The sequence below is a fragment of the Artibeus jamaicensis genome, unplaced genomic scaffold (genome assembly GCF_021234435.1).
Source record: "Artibeus jamaicensis isolate MK-2021 breed Jamaican fruit bat unplaced genomic scaffold, CSHL_Jam_final contig_465, whole genome shotgun sequence".
Classification (NCBI taxonomy): domain Eukaryota; kingdom Metazoa; phylum Chordata; class Mammalia; order Chiroptera; family Phyllostomidae; genus Artibeus; species Artibeus jamaicensis.
Window position 1 is genome coordinate 27,862,316 of NW_026521843.1, and position 14,715 is coordinate 27,877,030.

Consider the following 14,715-nt stretch of genomic DNA (forward strand, 5'->3'; position numbering starts at 1 on the left):
GGTTTATTTTCTCTTATTTTGCTGTCTTTGGAAAAAAGATGTAAACTCCTAGGAAACAGGTTTCCTTTCTTGTTGGGTTGGTAAAGCGGATGATGCAAGCAAGCTTTTCAAGCCTGTGGCTTAGAAGTAAGATTTGGGAAAGGGGCAATGAGCTTGCATCCAAAGCAGCCTTCTGTGGAGTGCGTAAGTCCAAGCCCTGCAGTGTGCGCACCCGAGCGGGCCCGGGGAACAGGAGAGCTGGGTATCTCACCCAGAGCCTCAGTTTCACAGGCAGGGCTGCTCCTTCTCCCTAAGGAGCTGCTGCGCCTATTACAAGATCATGAGAGGCTGCCACCCTTCAAATAAGGCTTGCTCTCCCCTCCTCAGACCCGTCACCCCCACTCAGCTCCCCTTGTGTGACAGAGAGTTGATGACATGCCCTTTGGCATCTACTTATAGCCATTTACCCACACACATTTTTTTGAGTACCTCCTATATGCTGGGCACTATAGTAGTTGCCGAGGATTTCATGAAGAACAAGACAGCCAAACTGCTCACCATTGTGGTTTATATCCAGTGGGAAAGGTAGACATGAATCAAGTAAAGAAGTTAAAAGGCTACAGATTGTCCTTAACGCTTTAAATGGAATAATTTGGGCATTGTGACAGGTTTTAGCAGCAGAGATATCTGAGGTAGGGAAGGTCTTTCTGAGAAGCTGGGAGTTACGCTAGAACTAAAAGTGAAGAAGGCAGCCTCAGAAAGAGCTGGGAGGAAAGTGGCAGCAGTGACCGGGACCACAGTCAGCACAGAGCCCTGGTGCCCACGAGGGCTTGGCCCAACCAGGACCAGCCAGGGGGCCACTGTGACAGAGTGGGATGAGTGAAGGGAGAGAGGTCGGGCATGAGGCCGTGGGACGTGGTGCGGACTCGGAACGCTGCAAGTACAGTGGGGAGCCATGAATGGTTCTAAGCAACGGATCAACAAGATGATGGCCTGCAAGTGTGACAAATGGCCTGGAAGTGCAATAATGGGAGACACACTGGGAGGGCGTTAAGAATCCAAGGAAAAGAATGATGGCTGTGGGTGTTTGACCTCTTCTTGTTTGATGTAGGTTGACTTGGCTTCCCGGCCAGTCTGAGAGCTCCTTGAGGGTGGAGAGCTTGCTTTAGTCTCCCTAGGGTAAAGGCGGGGGTCCCCTCCGCCCCACCGGGGCCTTCATATGTTACAATAGGAACACACGACTCCTCAGCTCGATCTTCAAGGCAGCCTGACACAGGCCACTCCTCAAGTCCTCCCTGGGGACACTACACTCCATTTCCTCTTCCCCCTCTTCCCACACCATAGCCAGCCTTTCCCACAAACCTCTGACTAGAATGTTCTTTCAGCTTTTGGACAGACCCTGACTCTTCCTGACAGTTAAAATGCCCAATTAAATGCCAACCTGACTCTGAAGGTTTTTCTTGACTCCCCGGGGAGACGGCAGCCAGGTGCACCCCTGTGCTCTCAGGGCGCTCTGTTTGCACCTGGATGTCAGCACCTGGTCACCCCGTGCTGTAAACTCTCTGCTTGGCGTCTATTGCCTAACCAGGTTCCTAACTCCCAGTCAAGCTATGAACACATCACAAAAGAGCAAGTTGTTTGTTTCTTTTTAAGAAAGTTGTCAAATTAAGGACAGGTTTTTAATTACATTATGTATGCAGTCACAGTATTACATGGTTAATATTAATAAATCTTTGCACTATGGACTTTCATTGTACTTTAAAATCTGAGCTGAGGCTTCTAGTTTGAATAGCAAGCAAGCTGCACTGGAAGCCAGTCTCCTAAAGGAGAGGAGATTTTTCTTTCTTCTAAAGAAAAATCTAAGGATGCTTTTTTTTGGTAATCCCTAGACCAACCATTAAAGAAATAATGTAAAGTGGTATAGCTAAAAATCTAAAATTAAGTTAAAATAATATTATAAAATATAAGGTCTGTCCAGAACATATCCAACCATGTAATAATCAAAGACAATGTAAGACACAAGAAACACTGTACATAGGACAATGACACCTCAGTCCCCTTCAAAGTAGGCATCTTGGGACCTCACACAGTTCACCTAATTGCCATCAGCTGCCCCTGAATCATCAACAGTCAAAAATCTCTTCTCTTTCAAAGGTGACTTTAATTTTGGGAAAATCCAGAAATCACGGGGTGCCAAATCTGGGCTGCAGGAGGGCTGAGTCACCTGGGTGACTTGATGTTTCACCAAAAAATCTCTGCACAAGATGTGATGCCCTGTCATCATGAAGCTGCCCATCACCAGTTGCCCACAGCTACGGCCTTCTAAATCATCCAAAGGGTTTCTGTGGAGGAATGTTCAAGCTTAACGCAAAATTTAATGCATATTTGTTGCTCTGCTCACTCAGGCATTTTGAATACCAAAGCCACAAAGTACATATGCTCACTCAATGGCACCTACTGCCCTCACTGACCAGTACAGTGAGTTGTCATTGTTCACACATGTGCATTCCAGTCCCTTCTCCTTACATTGGTGCCAGGTTATATCAATGTCACACAAACCACTCTCATTATATTAACAACGGCTGGACTTTTTCTGGACAGACCTCAGTATATTTAATCAACCTAACAGGAAGGGGGAAGCAGAAGAATTAAGCACTATATGGAGTGAACAACAGAAAAGAAATAATAACCTAAATCTAAAAGCTTTAATTATACAACAGCTAGAAGGAAACAGGAGAAAATTCTTATGATTCTAAGAGAACTTTGCAAGTTCTCTTAGAATATCAAACACACCATCCATAAAAGCAAAAAAAAAAAAAAAGATAAGTTGGATTTCCTCCAAATTATTCAGGAAATAAAGTATCACTTTTTTAAGAGCTAGAAAATTGAGGCTTGCACCAGGTCACGTAGCTGGCAAATGGCAGAGCCTGGAAATGAGCTCAGGTAGTCCGACTCCAGCATCTACAGTTTTATGCCTAGTACGATTCCAAAACAATTCCTTTTGCAAGACACAATGCAGGGGGCGTAGATTTTGATAGCATAACCGTGCCTCTGGGATAATGGGCTTGCAGCTCCACAACACCCTGGTTCCCTGCCCTGGACCTGGGAAGGCGTGAGTGCTTGAGCTCTAGCATCACGGAACGAGCTTTCAACAAACCCCGCAATGCTTCATCGCAAAAGAAAAATGTTATGACGGAGGTTAGGCCTGGGCTGTCTTCCCTGAAGATTTGCTAGCTCAATCTTAATGACTTGTTATTGCTGAAAACAAGGGCTGTCCGTGTGACGGGTGTCACCCCAGCGGCTATGCTGCAGAGAATTCAGTTGGCTTGAGCCCACCGCTCAGTGTGGGCTTGTGCAGGAAGGGGTGGGCAGTGTTTCGGGTTGAAATCCCAGCCTTACTGTTGGACCTGCCCTTGCCTCTTTCTTTCCTGGACTAGACACATAGTAGATTTCCATAAAGGCCCATGCTTGAGAGATGGTTTGTAGATGCCATTATTCACACTAGAGATTTATTTCTAGTTCCAAACCCCAAACTGAGATCATTGCATTATTTTCTCTATGTTCTATAGAGCACTGCATACGAACCTCTTTATAATGCAAGTTTGAATTCAGTAGGTCAGAAGTGGGGGCCGAGACTCTGCATGTCTAACAAGCTTCTAGGCCATATGGACGCTGTCCATGGAGCCCCCTATGGCTGGCCAGTCTAGAGAACTTGAACTCCAGAAGCAACTTCTCTTCCCTTTCAATCAAGAGAGAGTTTACCACAAACAACACCTTATGATCATTGTCCAGCTGGGAGAAAAAGCTCGACCAGTTTGTTGCCATTCCCTTCATTCATTCCTTTATTTTTAAAAAGATGAACCAAGAACATGCTGTGTTTGTAGTACAGCTACCAGGGCAGACGGAGACCTGTGAGAGCCCAGTCAGGCTCATGGCGTGGTGTCCCTCAAACACATTTGGACACGTATGTAGAGGCCATGTCTGCTCTGCTTGCTGAAGGTGGAGGCAATTTCCCTCCTGGCTTCCTGACTAGTTTGGCCCTATTCAAACTTGCAGTCCCCTTAGAAAGAACATGTAGCAGGTATCTGTTGAATGCCCACCAAGGTCTTTCCCAGACACACTTTCTTTGGCTTTCCCATGAGACAGATCAAAGTGAGTGCTGGGTGTCCTTCATTCTTCCTCTGGGGAGAATCAGTTAATATAAGTTTTCTATCTTGGTATTTGTAATAGATCAGCATCCTTGGGAAGGGCCTTTATCCTCAGCCCAGTACTGAGAAAACTTCGTCTTGGCCTTCAGCAGGCTTTCCATCTTCTTTTTAAAAGATATTTTATTTATTTATTTTTAGAGAGAGGGGAAGGGAGGGAGAAAGAGAGGGAGAGAAACATGAGTATGTGGTTGCTTCTCACATGCCCCCCCCTACAGGGGCACCTGGCCCACAACCCAGGCATGTGCCTCAACTGGGAATCACACTGGCGACCCTTTGGGTCACAGACCTGTGCTCAATCCAATGAGCTACACCAGCTGGGGCTCCACCTTCTTAAGGAAAGAAAGCTCACAGCTAAGCAGAAGGAGCATGAGCTGAATTCGGATCATGCTGGACCTGTGTGAGCAGGGACAGACCACTGTGGCCTGGTGGGCCCGTGGAAGTGGGCCTTCATGGGGAGGGCTGGGCCAGGCCTGCGGAATAGGAACATAAAGTGAATCCAGAGAGTGTAAACCAAGGCTAGGGAGGAGGAAAACTTGCAGTTTGGACAAATGCACACACAAACACCCCCGCAAGTGTCAGAGTTTTCAGAGCCGCTCCAGCCACATGCTCCTCTTACCAGCACACGGCCAAAAGTTCCACCAATGTGTCCATCCTGAATTCAGCCAGGCTGGGGTGTTTCATTCCGCCAGAGTGGAACCAGAGGCTTTGACCTGAATGCATAAAATGAAGGTGGAAAAGTGATGTTTCTATTGTTTTTCAGGAAAAGGACGCAACCACCAATAATCTGGAAATTCTCAATGGGGCAGCAGTTCAGGACAGCCGCTGACACTCCTTGACAGAGTGGAAAATCACGCGAGGCCCCTTCCTGAACTGCGGTGATCATCCACTGGTCCTGGGAGAAGAAGGGCCACTGCCAGGACAGTGCTGTTTGGGGCTCTAAAAATCCAGGTCTTCCTCCACTATCTGACCCTCCCGCCAACCCCTTCTTCAAATGTGCCACGGTAACTCCATCCAGCGCATTCTTGCCATTCTTCTGCCTCGATCAGGCTTCAGGTCAGAGCAGTTGCAAGATTGGATTTGTTTGTGATGTTTTTGTAGAATAAAATGTTTTAACAGTTTGGCAGAAGGAGGGAAAGATGAAACCAAAATGGCTGGAGCACTCATACCAAATGGGCCGCTCTTTGCAAGAGCAGAGAACCGCTGAGTAGTGGAGCAGAGGGAGGCCTAGGGCCTTCTATCAGCTCCCAACCTGGGGCAGCTACTTGGCACCTTGGGCTGGCCAGGTCCCTTTGGAAGGGCAGCTGGGCAATGAGGAAGGCCCTGGTTGTTTAGAGCAGCTGCAGAGAGTCAAAACCACAGCCTGGGCAACCTGGGTGGCATGCCTGGGTGACCAGGCATCCGGGTTGCTGGCTATTTGGGGCTTCTGCTCAAAAGGGCTTCGAGTAGCTTGGCTGCCTGGTACTTGGATTTGGGGGAGGAAAGACAATGACAGCACCAAAATTGCACCCACCTCCCATCGAGTCTCATTGCTTATGGGATACAATACACACCCTTTGACCAGGAACTCAAGGTCTTTAAAAATGTGGCTGCAATTGAACTGCCCAACCTAGTTGCTCCCCTGCACACACCATGTGCTCCAGCGAGGCCCGTGTGCTCACTGGTCTTCCCTCCCGGCTCATCCTTTCCTCTTCTGTCCCCCTCCTTAGTCCTACCTGTCTTTGAAGATCTACAAGGCTTGCTGCCTCCACGATCCACGGCAGCCCTTCTTTCCCCAGAACAGGATCACCCAAACTGCAGGCCGAATTTGGCACCAGCAAGGCAACTAAAAGCGTCGTTTGGAAAGAATTTGTTACCAGCAAATTTCTTTGAGAAGTCCTTTATAAATCATAATATGCATTTTTCTTATTATTCTTTACTTTTTTAGTTAACATATTGCTTATTTTTTATATGTAAATTACCTGCAGGAGTGGGGGGGGGGTGCATCCTGTAATCTTTCCAGGGTTTAAGTCCCCTAGGTCTGAACTCAGCCTGTTCCTCTCTGACCACTTCACCTGTGACAGCCTGTCCTGGACGTACACACATCAGAGCCCCTAATCATTCACGTTTTACAGGTGATTATGTAACTATTTCCTGTCTCGCTTCCCAATTAATCAGCATCTGCTTCTGAGCAGGCACCAAGTCTTCTCCAGGATTAGAGGACAGTGACTGGTACGTAGTTAAAGCTCACTGCATGTTAGATATTGCAGCTGCTGTTGTAGTTATTGTCATTTTACTTCTTTGCAACTCCCCAGAGAAAAGAGTTTTAGTTTCTTCAAAGACTGCACGTGGCAACCAATAACATAGCACACTGATTATACACACAGCCTCTGGAGACATGATACTGAGGTCCAAGTCCTGGCGCCACCACTTGAGTTTGATTACTTCATCTCAGGGACTCTGTTTCCTTGTCTGTTGCCCAGGTCATAAGTTCATTACAAGAATTAAATGGGCTAGTATTTCAGTAGTGCATCGCACTGTGCCTGGAACACAGGAAGCCCTATGTAAGTATCTTAAGTACAAACATTACCAAATGAAGCTGGGTAGAAATATACCTTCGAGAAAAAGTTTTCTGAGCAATACCAAGAAGATCGGTGCCATTTTATTAATTTGATAAAATAAGTTCCCCTTTCTGGAAATATCATTGGCAGATAAGCAATCAGTATGCTAATCACATTGTGTCTCAACTCTTCTTCAAAGCAGATGCTACAGGAACTCTCCCTGACAGGACCTGACTAATGATTGAACTTAAAGCATTTATCTTTATGATACATTTACTCAAACTCTCCTCTCCCTTCTGGGCAGGGCATGCTGTGATAGGCCACTCTGACCCCTCTCCAGGACTGCGGGAGTACTGGTGGCTGTCAGCCTCTCCAGAAATCAGCCCTCAGCTGGAGGGAGCCCTCAGGGACAGCCATGGCTGAGGACTCATTGGTGTGGAGAAGAGAGAGTCCTCCTCAACCCAACTTGCAATAACTCTGAAAGTCACCCCAGCCCCAGGGCTCCCCTCAAGGTCAGCTGAGGTCTTGGATGCTTTGCAGTCCAGGTATCCCAGTTCCCAATCCCACTTTTCCTCCCTCCCTTCCACAGGTGTTGACCCTGGGAGCACCCTCTACTAAACATCCCTACACTACTCTCCATTGCAATGTCCACTTCCTGGGAACCCAGCCTGCAGCTTGGTTAGGGCAAATTCATTTATTTTCATTAATTCTGATATGACCTCTAATTTACAGTTACCTGGGTTTCATCTGTAACTAAAGTGAGTATATGGTGTGGTTTGTCTGAGATAATTTGTGTCTTTAATTATGAAGAGGTTTAGTAATTAATAGCAATCCCTTTTGCTTTAACAATATTCCCACTCTGAACAATAAATCATATAGCCACGCTATTTGTAAACAACTCCATTCCCCCAGGTCTCATTGCCAATGTGGGAAACTGAGCTCATGTTTACATAGTCTGAATTACCCCCACCCTTAGAGCTCCCCTTAAGTGCCACTTTGAAACCTCGGCCCCCTCACAGACCTCTTTCCACTCATCTGCCCTACTTCTCCCCCCACCACACCCCCAGAGATCTGAGGACTCTGGAGCTCACATGCTCTCAACGGAGCAAACTGCGGTGGCTCAGCCGCTGCTCTCAACCCTTTTCTCAGGCTGCGGCTCACACCCCGGTGCTGACAGCCCCTCCACGCTCCCCAGGAGCCACACAGACACGCTGCTCTTGAGCATCACACAGCCTCTGCGTGTTCCATCATTGCTTCGGGGCCTGAATGGCCTGAGGAGTCCCTGAATCCTCAGCCTGGCCAGAGTTTGAGTCTCTATTTTGGTTGTAGCTTGATATATCTGCCCTTCCATAAAATGAGTAAGGAAACATGCCCCCTTTGTCTAGTACACACTTTTTAGCTGGAGCCCACAGCAGGATGGCATGGACCCTAGATGGGTGCAGGACAGGACCTAGATGGTGGCATATGACCCACAGGGCTCTTTCCCACCCTAGGTCACACATTGGCCATCAAGATGGCTGGGTCAAATTGAGGTTGAATAATGGTCGCCAAACTATACCTGGAGCCCCTATACCTACCTAATCCTCATGGTTCAAGTTCTATCTCCAGAAGTTTCCTTGCACTCCACATAATCGAGTTAGCATGAATGGATGCGGAGGAACTGTAATCTAACTTTACCCAAACCAGATATGCATACTGGCAGCCCTCACCTTGCACAACAGCACAGGACCACAGACACGCTGTGTAAGGTGGAACTCTGCCAGGTGATGATGCTAATCAGTGGGAAAAAATCACAGTTGGTCTGTGACCTTTGCAAATGTTTGCCAAAACATTTAAAACTCTCCTACTGTCAGTTATAAATGCATTAGAAAATGAAAAATTAGGAAAACCAATATTTACTTATTACACTGTAATTTAAAACATTAGAAACATTGAGAATTAAAGTGTTAAAAACTTGAGGAATTTGAACAGGTCTGGCCTTCTCCCTGTCATTGTGTAGTTTCGGATTCAGGGCAAGCATCCTTCCTGTACCTTGGTGCATTGGATCGGCCTGCAACATTTTGTTCTTTGCTCTTGCAATGCCCGGAAATAGCTACGAGCATCCTTTTAAGGTAAAGATTTTTGCTGGTGTCACTTCTCTTGGGACATTTTCATTTTCTTGGAATATGGGTGTAAACTTCTTAGCAACACTCTTATCTGTGCCTGAGAGTCACCTGGAGCTTAATGTCAATCAACTTATGCTGAATTGTGAAATGATGAAACCAGCCCCTATTGGCAGTAAAAGGTTCTTCTTCGGCCTCCTCGTAATTACCCTTTTTTTCATTGAGGCAACCAACATCAATGCTTTGCCCTGCATGCTAGCCAGACTACTCAGGATTTTACAATATTACAATCTTCTGTCCAAAGTAGAGGAAAACACTCCACTTCAACCGTAAGTGGCTTTCTGTGTCTAGTGCAATTTAAACTAAAAGATGAAGTGATTTTACCTTCTTTTTCATACCTTTTTATTGGATTTTTCCAATATGATTAGCCCCACCGCTTCCAGCAGCCCCACACCCTGTCCTGTTTTTGCTTTGCTACTGCCATTTTCAAATCTTATCGTACCCAGTGTCTCTTCCAGCATTATTAAATATTTTTGTCCTTGTTGTAGTTTAATTTTTGTTAGCTAACCCTCTTTAGATTATTCATTTTTGTAAAATGCCACATAGGCTTATCACTGGGAGAGGGGAGGCAACAGAGCCCATGCTTTGCTGTCTGCGTGGGAGCCAGGTACCAGCCGCTCGGAGACCAATGGCGGAGAGACGCAGGAAGGAGTGATGCAGTTGCTCGCGTCGAGGTATGCCTCTGTTGTTATGTAGTGATCCGCGGTCTGAATAGCAGACAGTGAAATTTGTACTTTATGCACTTACAGTCCCATAGTGTGGTGACTGAAATTTGAACCATTTTGTTGGGGATTGGTATTATTTAACTAAATCAGGGTAATTGAAAATTGTGCATATTGGAACCATACAAAACAAGGGCTGTTTTATGCGTGTTGTTTACCGAATATTTCTGAGCACATTTACAGCCTGGCACTTCACCCACTTTGTGGTCGGGTGGTTGCACGTGATTACTTCTGGCCAATGAAGTGTGAGCAGAAGTTACAGATGCTACTTCCGTGGCAAAGCATTTGACTGTCAGTGAGTACTGGGGAGCATAGCCCCTGAGTAAATCTGAGAAGGTGGCTGCCCTGTGAGCCTGGGTCCCTGGGCAACTAAGATAAGCAGAGGCTTCTGCTAAGATGTCATAGACATGAAGCATAAGCCAGAAGTAAACCTTCCTTTTAAGCTATGGAGGTCTTAGGGTTGTCTGTTTCTGCAGCACTGTAGCCCATTCTGATGGACACAATACAGAATTAGGAGAGAATCTAGGAAAAGGAGGAGAGAGAACCAGGCAGAATTCAGAAGCCAGAAATGGGCAGCTAATGTTCAAAAAGGGCTCCAACTAGGTGGGAGGAGGGGTAGAGAAAGAGTCAGGGGCTTTTACTAAAAAAACAAACAATAAGTCTTTATGTGATTAAAAAAAATAAAACAAATACAGAAAACAGGTGTCTAGTTGAATCAACTATTAAAAAGTAAACACTCATAACCTGTACCCTAATCAAGAAATAGAACTCAGTCAGCCCTCCAGGAAGCTCCCGTCCCTGTCCAGTCTCACCACGGAGCTGCTCCGCCCCCATCAGCTACCCCATCCCACCTCTAATGATGATGACCACCTCCCTTTCTCCATCACATTGCTACCTGTTCACTCCTCCTGCAACACCGTGGCTTAGTTTGACTAATACTTTCAAGTTTCCTGCAATGGACAGATTTCCTGTCCACTGCTTTCCCCTTCTGAATTTATTTGCTGAAGAATTTATTATCTGCGGTACCTGTGACACTCACGGTGCAGCGGTTATCTTCACCCACAAGGGGAATCCAACCCTGACCCACGTGCACTGCCTCCCCGGCATTGGGACTGAGTTTCCCAGGAAGGTTCCCCCACTTTGAGGGGAAATCTTATGGGCATGAATGCCCAGACCTGAGATTTATGTGGTGTACTATGAGTTTTCATTTAATGTGTTGACTTTATTATATTTAATATTTCTAAATGCATATTATAATATTTATGTGTCTTACTACAGTACCACAGTCTTTAAATATTAAAATAATAAATTTTTATAGTTTCCAAATAGAGTCAAATTTGAAGGTGATAAAAAGGGGGTCATGGAGAGTTTTCTGTGGTGTGGGTTTTGTGGCTTGGTGCCCCTCTGACCCTGCAGTTCCTCTGCATTGCTAGTCAGGTCTATAGCTGATCGAACTTGGGTTCAACTATTTTTGGCAAGACGACTTCATAGGCAGTGTTGCATTTGTTTACCAAAAGGCACATACTCATCTACAAAATGCTTTTTTTATATTGTGAACAGCCACTGGTGTTCAATTCCAAGACTCAGTCTAGCTCTGTTAATTTATCTGGGGCTTCAGAATGGTGAAATTGTAGTGCAGAACTTCCCGTCTTGTACCGTCTGGTTATTCACAATATAATTCACAGAGGAGAATCAGGGTAAATGCTTGATTTTCATTCCCCAGAGCTCAAAGCTCTATCACATCCAGGTAAGTTGCGAAGGTCTGAGATCGGCCAAACTGCCATACAAGCCCAGAGGGCCTCCATCGGCCCAGCCTTCTCTCACTATGCCTTCGACCCACTATGAGTTCGCCCCAGGCCCTGCGTACCCCATGATTCTCTCTCCAACTCCTCACTGAACCAGAGCCCACCTTCAAGAAGGGAAGGTCCTCATTTTCTTGTCCCTTAGGAGATAAATTGTGGGCAACACCCACAATACTGAGAGGTACGTGGATTCTAAGCCACCTCGCTCAAACATTCTGTCACAGTTCTTGTGGGGTTGAAAATGGGCAGTCACAAGCCCAAACCCAACTGGTGGTTACGTTTTGTTTTGGTCAGCAAGAGAGTCCACTGTTAAGGCTTTGTTTGTTTGTTTTTTTGCTTGCTTGTTTTTTAGCTGAATGAGACCACATTTGGAGAGGGGGATTTTTCTCTCTGGTTTGTTTGTGTGTTTTAAAGCCAAATGAGACTATATTTGGATAGGGGGATTTTCCTCTCTGGTTAGATCAGAGCCCAACACCCCTCTTGTATTATACCTGCCCTGTATAATGCCTCGCAAAGATACGCGTGCTTGCCACATCTGTCTTACAGTAAGTAAGCTTGCAGACAGGGGTTAGCAGCCTGTGTTGTAGGTGAATGCACAGGAACTGGAGAACTGGTGAGAAGGGCCCAAGTGAGACCTCAGTGGACACGGGACAGATGGTGCGTGCTCCGGGAGGCAGACTGCACTGGGGGAATGGGTGCTGGGACCCTCTCCAGCCCCACGTCAGCCAAAACCCACATTCTTTTCTCTTTTCTTTCACGGAGACAGCACAAGGAAGCATGATAAAATGAGGCCTAAGATAATATTTGGGGGGAAAGTTTATTTTTTTATGGTCTGTTTGCATTAAACCATCGGGCAAAGAGAGGCCGTTAAAGACTTGTCTCAAATAGCTGGGCTGGAGAAGCACAAATCCAATGTCAATAGCTGGAAATACAAGTGTTTGGTTTCATTAAACTTCTCTTTAAAAAACATTTCTTTCCTTTTCCTGAGGCAATCTGAGGGAAGGGGACGCAGAGCCGGAAAGAGACAGAGAGGAGGAAGGAGCAAATCGAAGCCAGAGCGGGTCGGGGGTGGGAGTGATGGTCCTGAGGTCCTCGTTCCCCTCAGAGTGTCCCCAGCCAGCCCAGGAGGTTGTCACACCTGTCCAGGAGCAGTCACCTTGTCATCTGCTGGGGGCAAGGACTGCTGCTAATTGAGGGACGGGGAACAAAGAGCAAACAACAAAATGAGTGAAAATGAACGAATGCTCAAATCAGGGCCAGCACCAGGAAAAATGACTTGAATTCTGTGCTCTCCTGTGGCCCTGCCACCACACTGGCCCTTGGCTGCCCGCAGGCAGAGGCCGCATCTTCTGTAGAAGCAGAAGAGGACAAGTTAAGAATCCCGGCTCTACTCAGACAGAGGGGGTTTTCAGGTTAAAATTCTGGCTCTGGGACTTGCTGACTGGGTCACTTTGGGCAAATTCTTTGTGTTAGAATGGTACCTAGCATTTAGTAAGAATTCAGTAAACATTTGTGGCTGTTATCCTCTTAGTTTTAGAACTCCTCTCTCTCTCTCCCTTTGTCCTTCCATTTACACACCACACGCCAGCAAACCCGCAAGACTTATCCAAATAATGAAAATACGTGTTCTCTTGCAGGGTGTTCTGCACACTGCCCCCGTCTGTTTCCACACAGCTCCATGGACGCCGCATGCTCACCCTTAACAAGAGCTCATATGCCCCATCTGGCTGGATGGCCCTCTTCATTCACCTCCATCAACTCCAATATGGCTCAAGGCCCACGTTGTAATGAAATGTTTTTCTGTTTTAAGAAAATCAACCCATTGAGCAAGAAAGGAAATGTACTGACTACACAGTTACAAAGACCAGGTCTGTCTTTAGGTGTTTCTGGATTCAGAACCTCACTTGAAGTCATTGGAACCTTGCGTCATCTCTTGGTCTTGCTTCTTCTTCCACTGTATTCTCACCAATGGAGTGCAAAAGCTCCAATTTCTCCACATCCCCACCATACACTTTTTTGTGTATTTTTGATAGTAACTATCCTAACAGCATGAGGTAGGATCTCACTGGGTTTTTACGTTCTTTTCCCTGATGGTTAGTGATGTTGAGCATCTTTCAGGTACCTGTTGGCCATTTGTATGTCTTCCTTGGAGAAATGCCTATTTGAGTCCTTTGCCCATTTGCAAAATTGGGTTATTAGGTTTTTTACTTTTAAGTTGTAGGAATTTCTTATATAGTTTGGATATTAACCCCTTATCAGACATATGGTTTACAAATATTTTCGCACATTCCACAGGTTGCCATTTCATTCTCTTGACTGTTCCATTTGCTGTGCAGAAGCTTTTTAGTTTGGTGAATTCCTACTTGTTTTTGTTTTTTATGCCTGTGCCTTTAATCCATTTTGGGTTGATTTTGTATATGATATAAAATAAGGTGCAATTTAAGTCTTTTGCATATGGATATCCAGTTTTTCCAATACCATTTGTTGAAAAGACTATTCTTTCCCCATTCTATATTCTTGGTACCTTGTCAAAGATCAGTTGACCATATATGCATGGGTTTATTTCTGGGCTCTCTGTTCTGTTCCATTGGTCTATATGTCTATCTTTAGGCCAATAACATATCATTTTGACTACTGTAACTCTGTAATATATTTTGAAATCAGCAAGTGATTGCATCTTGATCCAAGCATTGCTAGAGCTCCAGTCTGCCTGCCTGGGCCTGTGGGCTAGGGGCCTAGTGGCAAGACCAGCTGAGCCTAGCACAGCAGAAAAGAGTATAACCCTTAAACAAACAAAACAAACAAGCAAAACACTTATCTGGCTTTTCATTCCTCAGGGAACGGAGATTAAGGTAGGGCGGGTCCTTAAAAGGTGGATGAAAGAAACCCACAAAATAAAAGAAATACCAAAATGATGTTAAACCAGTTCAGACACTTCATCCAAAGCCTTTGCCATTACCTGCAGTGATTACCTGGCAAAGCTCCTCTACGTCTGGAGGTAACTACCCCAGACCCGAGACTCCTCTCCAGGACCTAGTCAGGGGCTTTATCCCAACACGACCCAAGCTGACCTCTGGGCAAGGCCCAAAGAGAGCCCCACCTGACCTAGTTCTCATGCCAAAGGGCCTCTAGAGACATCAACTAGCCCCAGGCAAGGGGAGGAGAACTAGGGAGGCACGGCACTGAAAGGCTCTCCAGTTCTCCTCATTCCACCAGATGGAGGGGCTCCCTCAGTGCCAGACCTGGGGCAGGCACTGGCGATCAACTCAACACAGCCTTCGGCCCCACTGGAGTCTCCAGCAGAT

General features: G+C 46.1%; 1 long non-coding RNA gene across 1 annotated transcript; it reads right to left on the reverse strand.

The window, feature by feature from the left end:
- Window positions 1-3,813: 3,813 nt before the first annotated feature.
- Window positions 3,814-5,999, reverse strand: LOC119060877 (uncharacterized). Its single transcript, XR_005084681.2, has 3 exons — window positions 5,900-5,999; window positions 4,804-4,897; window positions 3,814-4,291 (listed from the first exon to the last, which is right to left on the reverse strand). It is a non-coding gene; the product is annotated as an uncharacterized LOC119060877 (long non-coding RNA).
- Window positions 6,000-14,715: the final 8,716 nt, after the last annotated feature.